We start from the raw sequence: 10,308 nt of genomic DNA, 5'->3' as shown, positions 1-10,308 counted from the left end.
CTGTCTCTCACATGCTGCTTCCGCTGTTTAGCATGCATATAGTCCTGAGTTGTAACTTCACCAGGTTGGCGCCTCTTTTTTCGGTACACCTGGTGCTGCTCCTGGCTTGCTCTTCTACACTCATCATTGAACCAGGGTTGATCCCCTCGCTTGTTGGTAATGATAGAGTGAGGAATATGCCGGGCCATGGGGTTACAGATTGTGCTGGAATACAATTCTGTTGCTGATGGCCCACAGCGCCTCATGGATGCCCAGTTTTGAGCTGCTATATCTGTTCTGAATCTATCCCATTTAGCTTGGTGGTATGCTACAGCAACACGTTGGATGGTGTCCTCAGTGCGAAGACGGGACTTTGTCTCCATGAAGACTGTGTGATGGTCACTCCTACCAAGACTGTCATGGACAGATGCATTTGCAACAGGTAGATTGGTGAGGATGAAGGTCAAGTAAGTTTTTCCCTCGTGTTGGTTCGCTCACCACCTGCCGCAGGCCCAGTCTGCCAGCTATGTTCTTCAGGACTCGGCCAGCTCGGTCAGTAGTGGTGCTACCGAGCCACTGCTTGGTGATGGACATTGAAGTCCACCACCCAGAGTACATTCTGTGCCCTTGCTACCCTCTGTGCTTCCATCCAAGTGGTGTTCAACATGGAGGAGGACTGATTCATCAGCTGAGGGAGGACTATAGGTGGTAATCAGCAGGAGGTTTCCTTGCCCATGTTTGACTTGATGCCGTGAGATCCAGAGTCAATGTTGAGGATTCCCAGGGCCACTCCCTCCTGACTGTATATCACTGTACCGCCACCTCTGGTGATGGAAGAGTCTGGGACATTGGCTGAAAGGTATGCTTCTGTGAGTATGGCTATGTCAGGCTGTTGCTTGACTAGTCTGTGGGACAGCTCTCCCAATTTTGGCACAAGTCCCCAGATGTTAGTGAGGAGGACGTTGCAGAGTCGACTGGGCTTGGTTTGCCTTTGTCATGTCCAGTGCCTAGTGGTCTGTCCAGTTTTATTCTTATTATGACTTTTTTTAGCGAGATTTTACAACTGAGTGGCTTGCTAGGCCATTTCAGAATCAACTACATTGCTGTGGGTCTGGAGTCACATATAGGCCAGACTGGGTAAGGATGGCAGGTTTCCTTCTCTAAAGGACATTAGTGAACCAGATGGGTTTTTACAACAATCCAGTAGTTTCATAGTCACCATTACTGATACTAGTATTTTAATTCCAGATTTTTTAATTTAATTAATTGAATTTAAATTCCCCAGCTACCGTGGTGGGATTTGAACTCATACCTCCAGATTATTAGTTCAGGCCTCAGGATTACTAGTCCAGTAACATAACCACTATGCTACCATACCCTAGGCAAACATTGCAGTGCAGTATTGAGGGTGTGCTGCACTGTCAGATGAGATAGCACATCATTCAGATAAACCAAGTCTGTGCTCTCAGATAAATGTAAAAGATCCCATTGCATTATTCAAAGAAGAACAGGGGAGTGGCCTAGTGTCCTGGCCAACATTCATCCCTCAATCAAAATCACTAAAACAGATTATCTGGTCGTTTAACTTGTTGCTGTTTGTGGGACCTTGCTGTCACTTTAAAAGTACTTTATTGGCTGTGAAGTGCTTTGGGACATCCTGAGCACGTGAAAGGTGCTATATAAATGCAGTTTAGAATTACATAAAACTTACAGCACAGAAACAGGCCATTCGGCCCAACAGGTCCATGCTGGTGTTTATGCTCCAGATGAGCTGCCTCCCTCCCTACTTCATCTTAAAGACCTATATCAGATCACCCCTCAGTCTTCTCTTTTCTCGAGAAAAGAACCCCAACCTGTTCAATTTTTCTTGATAGGTATAAGCTCTCAATTCTAGTATCATCCTAATAAATCTTTTTTGCACCTTCTCCGGTGTCTCTAAACCTTTTTATAATATGGAGACCAGAACTGTGCACAATACTCCAAGTGTGGTTTAACAAAGATTCTATACAAGTTTAACATAACTTCTCTGCTTTTCAATTTTATCCCTCTAGAAATTGTCCCCAGTGCTACGTTTGACTTTTTAAAAATGGCCATATTAACCTGTGTCACTACTTTTAGTGATTTATGTATCTGTACCCCCAGATCCCTCTGCTCCTCTACCCAATTTAGGCTGTTATTTTCCAAGAAGTATGTGGCCTCCTTATTCTTCCTACTAAAATGTATCACCTCACACTTATTTATATTGAAATTCATTCACCAATTACACGCCCATTCTGCAAGTTTATTAATGTCTTTCTGTATTTTGTTGCAGTCCTCCACAGTATTAACTATACCCCCAATTTGGTGTCGTCTGCAAATTTTGAATTGTACTTTCAATTCCCAAGTCCAAATCGTTTATGTGAATGGTGAACAACAGTGGTCCCAGCACTGAGCCTTGTGGAGCAACATTTCCCACTTTTTGCCATTCTGAGCAAAAACTGTTAACCCCTACTCTCTGTTTTCTGTTTTGTAGCCAGCTTGCTATCTATTCTATTACTTGTCCCCTGACTCCACAAGCTCTGATCTTAGTTATGAGTCTACTATGCAGTACCTTATCGAAGGCCTTTTGAACATCCAAATATATTACATCTACTGCATTACCCTTGTCTACCCTTTGTTACTTCTTCAAAAAATTCGATAAGGTTGGTCAAGCATGACCTTCCCTTTTGAAAGCATATGCTGACTATTCTTTATTCTATTTTCAGTTTCTAGATGTTTTTCTATTATATCTTTGAGTAAGGATTCCATTATCTTTCCTACCATCGACGTTAAGCTAACTGGTCTATAGTTCCCTGGACTTGTTCTATCTCCCTTTTTGAATGTAGGAATCACATTAACTGTCCGCCAGTCCTCTGGCACTATTCCCTTTTCTAATGATTTTTTTAATATATATGTAATAGGGCCTCTGTTATCTCTTCCCTAACTTCTTTTAATATGCACGGATGCAATCCATCCGAACCAAGTTTGATTAATTTATCAATTATCTCCCTCCTTTCTGTCTTAAATGTCTTTATATCTTTTTTGATCTCTTCTTCTAATGTCATGCTCCCTGGTAAATACTGAGACAAAGTAATTATTTAATATTTCTGCCATGTCGTTACCATTACCCGTGAGTTTATCGTGTGTATCCCTTAGTGGTCCTATCCCTATCCTGATTTTTCTTTTGTTATTGATGTGTCTGTGGAATATTTTACTATTTCTTTTTATATTCCTTGATAATTTAATTTAATAGTTTCTCTTTGCCTTCCTAATTGTTTTTTGACTTCTTTCCTAACCTTTTCATAATCCCTTTTGTCATCCTCTCCTTTGTTGTCTATGCTTAACGTATGCCTTTCTCTTCAGTTTCAATTTTGCCCTTATTTCTTTATTCAACCATGGTATGTCATTACTGGCTAGTTTGTTCTTGCTTTTTAGTGGGATATATTTCTCCTGGACTCTACTGTTCACTGTTTTAATTGTTTCCCACTGCTATTCTATTTCTTTGTTTGCCAGTAAATTTTCCCAGTTTATTTTTCCTAGTTCCATTCACATCCCCTTAAAATCAGCCTTTTTTCCAATTTATTACTTTGGGCTTTGTCTTACTTATGTCCTTCTCAGTCTTTATCTTGAACCTTATTATAGTGTGATCGCTATTGCCTAGATGTTCCCCTACGCTTACTTCTCTCATCTGTTCTGGTTCATTTCCCATTACTAGATCCAGCAGTGGTCTATAGTTGGGCTTTTTACATACTGGGTAAGAAAGGAGTCCTGCACACATTGTATAAACTCTATGCCCTGTACCTCTTCTTGCCAGTTTATTTGGGGGTAGTTAAAATCCCCCATGGTTATTATTCTATGTCCTTCACTCATTTCACATATTTGCTGACATATTTCTTCCTCCACCACCTTTCCACTATTAGGTGGTCAGTAGTATACCCCTATTAGCATGATTGATCCCTTCTTATCTTTTATTTCAATCCATTTGAATTCTGTTTCTATCCTTCTGTTAGTTATGTCCCTTTTAGCTCGTTGTTTCTAACATGCTTGTGCTGCTGCTAGGTCTTCAACTGTAGCTATCACAGCACACTATGAAATGCAATGAGTTCCACTGAACACATTATTTAGCTAACAACCAGTTCTGATGTCACAACAAATTTACTTTCACACATCCGTATATGTTTTCTATTTGTTGGATTTCTCTCATTATGCCTCCTATTGTCTCATGCTAATTTCACTTCTGCCATTTAACCTTCTCCTGTTCTGCACTTAAGCACTTTACAGGTCATTCTATTTGTTTTCCTGTGTGTGTGGTAGTGTTTTTTTCCCCTCCCAGTTCCCCTCATTATGTTCCTTTTTAAATGCTGTTCATCTGTAATATCTTCCAGTTTTGATGAAGGCTCCATACTTGACATGTCAATTTGTCTGTACTCTCCACATGTGCTGCCTAACTTGCTGAGTATTTTCAGCACTTTCTGTTTTTGTTACAGATTTCCAGCATTTGCAATATTTTGCATTTTGTTCAAATGTTATTCAGTCTGAGGACTAAACAGATACTTCAGTAATTGAGGCATCATGATGCATATGCACACCAAATAGCAGGAAGGTAATTGAGTTGTAGTTCATAAACAGGGACGATTTGCAAGTGATTATGATGCTATCTGAATCCTTAATTAAATACTGACCTTTTAATACATTCCATAGTACATATGATGGCACTTGGAGGTATTTGAAAATGATTTCTCAAGATTTCCTCTGCGCTCTAAAACTACAAGAGCATTAGCTGTGACAATTCATTATTTTGTGCCTTCTGGGATAATATTAGTCACTAGTAGTGGCATTACAATTGCCTCTCACAATCTCCAATTAACGTAACTTCAACATAACTTTAAACTGTCCTTTGACTATATCCTGCAAAATTTTTAACTTCTAATTGTCACTCAAAGTCGCTTCAGGTTATCGCAGCACGACTGAAGATACCATCATATAAAATAACTCCACAGCACATGAATTATGCCAAATAAATGAGCTACATCCCTTACTTACAGCTATAGGTTTAGCCTGAGACATGGAGCTTTTTAATGGTCACTCTGCAATTGCTTTTGTACATGACTTCATTGATCTACACAGAAGGCTGATGCCAATTTAGCAACAGAAGCAAAAACAAGGCTGTTGTGAAGTGAAAAACTGCTGCTATTCAGCTGTCAGAGCCTATAATGTACATGAAAGGAATACTGGCAAGTTTGCAAGAAATCACAGTAAGAGAAGAGAGTTACTTCATAACAATAGCAGCTTGATCAAATATTATACTGGCAAATTGAGATTAGCAGGCTGATTGAAAGACTCGTCCTGCATTCTCATGCACCAAACAACCTGACAAGCCTTAATCCTCAGGCAATGTAAAGATGTAATTCTATTGTTAATTCAGATTGTCTGATTCTAGAGACCAAAGAATGCTGAAGGATGGAAATTATTTAAAGGTACTTTACGTAAAAGAAAAGAGGAGACTGATAATCAAGCTCAGTATTCTTAACTTACTTCCTTTTTCAGATGATCCCTTTGTGACTATCCCAACTGTGCTAATGAGGAGGGTCTAGGACATCTGTTCATGAGAAGACAGATATTATGTTCCTGATTTGACAGGAGAAGCTTAAGTAACTTGGGGAAAGCTGTCACAATGGGGGAACACAGCTTAGTCACACCAATACAGCACAAAGGGATATGGAGCACAGACGAATAAATGGAGTTGAGGTACAGATCAGCCACGATCTAACTGAATGGTGGAACAAGTTTGAAGGGCTGAATAGCCTTCTCCTGTTCCTATGTGCTATTGTACATATTATTAGACAAACACAACACTTGCTATGACATTACTCCATCTACTATTTTAACTCAGGTATTAACCTGCTTATTTTAAATGGATTAATGTCTGCGCTACAATAGCAGACTGTCATACCAACATGTTTAACAATCATTTTTTTTATTCGTTCATGGGATGTGGGCGTCGCTGGCGAGGCCAGCATTTATTGCCCATCCCTAATTGCCCTTGAGAAGGTGGTGGTGAGCCGCCTTCTTGAACCGCTGCAGTCAGTGTGGTGAAGGTTCTCCCACAGTGCTGTTAGGAAGGGAGTTCCAGGATTTTGAGCCAGCGACGATGAAGGAACGGCGATATATTTCCAAGTCGGGATGGTGTGTGACTTGAAGGGGAACGTGCAGGTGGTGTTGTTCCCTTGTGCCTGCTGCCCTTGTCCTTCTAGGTGGTAGAGGTCGCGGGTTTGGGAGGTGATGTCCAAGAAGCCTTGGCGAGTTGCTGCAGTGCGTCCTGTGGATGGTACACACTGCAGCCACTGTGCGCCGGTGGTGAAGGGAGTGAATGTTTAGGGTGGTAGATAGGGTGCCAAACAAGCGGGTTGCTTTGTCCTGGATGGTGTCGAGCTTCTTGAGTGTTGTTGGAGCGGCACTCATCCAGGCAAGTGGAGAGTATTCCATCACACTCCTGACTTGTGCCTTGTAGATGGTGGAAAGGCTTTGGGGAGTCAGGAGGTGAGTCACTCGGCACAGAATACCCAGCCTCTGACCTGCTCTTGTAGCCACAGTATTTATGTGGCTGGTCCAGTTAAGTTTCTGGTCAATGGTGATCCCCAGGGTGTTGATTATGGGGGATTCGGCGATGTTAATGCCGTTGAATGTCAAGGAGGTGGTTCGAATCTCTCTTGTTGGAGATGGTCATTGCCTGGCACTTGTCTGGCGTGAATGTTACTTGCCATTTATCAGCCCAAGCCTGGATGTTGTCCAGGTCTTGCTGCGTGCGGGATTGGACTGCTTCATTATCTGAGGGGTTGCGAATGGAACTGAACACTGTGCAATCATCATCAAACATCCCCATTTCTGACCTTATGATGGAGGGAAGGTCATTGATGAAGCAGCTGAAGATGGTCGGGCCTGAGGAACTCCTGCAGCAATGTCCTGGGGCTGAGATGATTGGCCTCTAACAACCACTACCATCTTCCTTTGTGCTATGTATGACTCCAGCCACTGGAGAATTTTCCCCCTGATTCCCATTGACTTCAATTTTAATAGGGCTCCTTGATGCCACACTCGGTCAAATGCTGCCTTGATGTCAAGGGCAGTCACTCTCACCGCACCTCTGGAATTCAGCTCTTTTGTCCATGTTTGGACCAAGGCTGTAATGAGGTCTGGAGCCCAGTGGTCCTGGCGGAACCCAAACTGAGCCTCGGTGAGCAGGTTATTGGTGAGTAAGTGCCGCTTGATAGCACTGTCGACGACACCTTCCATCACTTTGCTGATGATTGAGAGTAGGCCGATGGGGCGGTAATTGGCCGGATTGGAATTGTCCTGCTTTTTGTGGACAGGACATACCTGGGCAATTTTCCACATTGTCGGGTAGATGCCAGTGTTGTAGCTGTACTGGAACAGCTTGGCTAGAGGCGCAGCTAGTTCTGGAGCACAAGTCTTCAGCACTACGGCCGGGATGTTGTCGGGGCCCATTGCCTTTGCTGTATCCAGTGCACTCAGCCATTTCTGGATATCACGTGGAGTGAATCAAATTGGCTGAAGACTGGCTTCTGTGATGGTGGGGATATTGGGAGGAGGCCGAGATGGATCATCCACTCGGCACTTCTGGCTGAAGATAGTTGCAAATGCTTCAGCCTTCTCTTTTGCACTCATGTGCTGGACTCTGCCATCATTGAGGATGAGGATGTTTACAGAGCCTCCTCCTCCCATTAGTTGTTTATTTGTCCACCACCATTCACAACTGGATGTGGCAGGACTGCAGAGCTTTGATCTGATCCGTTGGTTGTGGAATCGCTTAGCTCTGTCTATAGCATGTTGCTTCCGCTGTTTAGCATGCGTATAGTCCTGAGTTGTAGCTTCACCAGGTTGGCACCTCATTTTTAGGTACGCCTGGTGCTGCTCCTGGTATGCTCTTCTACATTCCTCATTGAACCAGGGTTGATCCCCTGGTTTGTTGGTAATGGTAGAGTGAGGAATATGCCGGGCCACGAGATTACAGATTGTGCTGGAATACAATTCTGCTGCTGCTGATGGCCCACAGCGCCTCATGGATGCCCAGTTTTGAGCTGCTAGATCTGTTCTGAATCTATCCCATTTAGCATGGTGATAGTGCCACACATGTTGGATGGTGTCCTCAGTGCAAAGACAGGACTTCATCTCCATGAGGACTGTGCGGTGGTCACTCCTACCAATAGTGTCATGGACAGATGCATCTGCGACAGGTAGATTGGTAAAGACGAGGTCAAGTAGGTTTTTCCCTCGTGTTGGTTCATGTTGCTAACATCATTGGAAGTAATTTCTAGGCTATTATTGGTAATCTTTAGTCTTTGCCTGTAATCTTACATTTTGACAGCTTAGTTTTCATTGATCTTGTATGTCACATTTCACTGTACAGGGGTGATTCCTAATCTAGTGCTGCCAGCGGAGTGTGGCTCTCAAAGGGAGTGCATCTTGGAGAAATTGCAGGTGCACAGCCCATTTGTCCTGATGGAAAACCAGCTGCTGCCTGCCAGCGAGTTTCCAAGATGTGCTCCCTGCGAGTGAAGCTTCCCAGTGGGAGTGTCAGATTGTGGAATCGCAACTTATATTACTGAAACTTATAAATTCTGAAACTTCTGTAACAAATCTCAATGATTGGTATTTTCAACGCTGTCTTAAATAAGTAATTTTAAATAGTGAAAACAGAAATTGTGGCCCTGATATTTACGAGGAGGCGGGGAGGGAGCAAGGGTGGATGTGTAGCGGCTGGGAAACCTGGAATTACAGGTGTCCCCGAGGTCCTGCTGCATTTAACGGCAGACCGTTTCCCAGCCGCAGCCAGCCAGATTGAGAGGCTGGCTGGCTGGCGGGCAGGAAGGCCGCGGCTGGGGAGCGGAGAGGAGGGAGAGATCGTGGGTCGGCGGGGGGGGGGGGTACGGAGATATCGGTCGAAGAGATCATGGGGTGTGGGGGTGGGGCACTTTGGGGGTGCCCGATCGTGGGGAGGTTAAAAGGTTTGTTTAGTGGGCTGGGGGTGGGGCGGGGGGGGTGCTGCAGAAGCACTCCTGCTCCTCCTGGCCCACGAGCATTGCTGGAAAGGCACTTACCGGTTGGATCCGGCCGTTCTCGCCTGCCTTCAGCTGCCGGGTTTCCCCAAGGCCTGGGAAGCCCGGCTTGTTGGCATTAAATCTGAAACACAGATAACATTTGAGGCAAGCAACTCATTAAAATATTAAAATTAGGGACTCACCCCTGGAGAGCAGGTTAGTCACACGCCTCCCAACCCCCACCGTTGGAGTGGACGCGTTGGAGGCCGGTTGGGGTCGGGTTTCCCATTTTTTAAATTGTGACCCCCCCCCCTCCCCCTCCCCCCCCACCACCCGTCCTGGGGGAGTAAAATGACCCCTGTATTTTACTGTATTAGAACCATAATGTATTTCACTTAACCAACATATAATGAATAAAATGGTATTGCTGTGTAATGATGTTTAACCATTGAGAAAAATGAAAGAATCACTGACATGGTAAGACACTGATATTATCAAGTTAATTGTCACTCTCAGAACTCATTTTTTAACCTAGTCAAATAATTTTTGGGGGAAAAATAAGTTTATAAAAAAACTTTTTAAAACGTAATCCACATCCATAGTTTTTAATCTAAAATGACTGTTAGTCTCACCAGCAACCAACAGAATGTTTACACAAAGACATTTGTAGGACAAAATTAAACAATCTAAATGTGAAATTCTCAATGAGTACACCAGGGGGTTTATAGCACTGTGATTGCCAGTCACAGAGTTGAATTAGGTCTTACCATGATCCAATTAGGGAATAATGAGTAACAAAGTGTGCCTATATCAGGGGCTTAATCATAGGACCAAAGTTCGGTGCTAAATTAATCACTAGTGTTGTGAAAAAAACAATATATGTTGTTTGCAATTCAATTTTGTCATCAGACTAATATATTAGAAATAATGTCATTGAAAAATAATATAACTTTTAAATTTTTCTTTGTAAATGTTATACTTATGAAGGTAAAGGACACTCATACTGGGGGATGGGAAACATGCTGTTTCAGCAACTATTGTGAGCATCAAGCACATTCGGGTCAAGTGTAGCAAGGTGAGATGCAGATTAAAGCTCTCTTTACTCTGTTCAAACTCAGTTCCAACTTCAGTTGAACACTCTTACTGCACCAGTGATGTTTTCCATTTTCCACACCAGCCATCCTGTGGCTTTTCTGAGTGATTTAGTACCAACTAGTGTCAAACTGGGGGCAGTTTTGTATTGTGGGACAAT

This window comes from Heptranchias perlo, chromosome 3, assembly GCF_035084215.1.
Source record: "Heptranchias perlo isolate sHepPer1 chromosome 3, sHepPer1.hap1, whole genome shotgun sequence".
Classification (NCBI taxonomy): domain Eukaryota; kingdom Metazoa; phylum Chordata; class Chondrichthyes; order Hexanchiformes; family Hexanchidae; genus Heptranchias; species Heptranchias perlo.
This window is presented reverse-complemented; position numbering follows the sequence as displayed.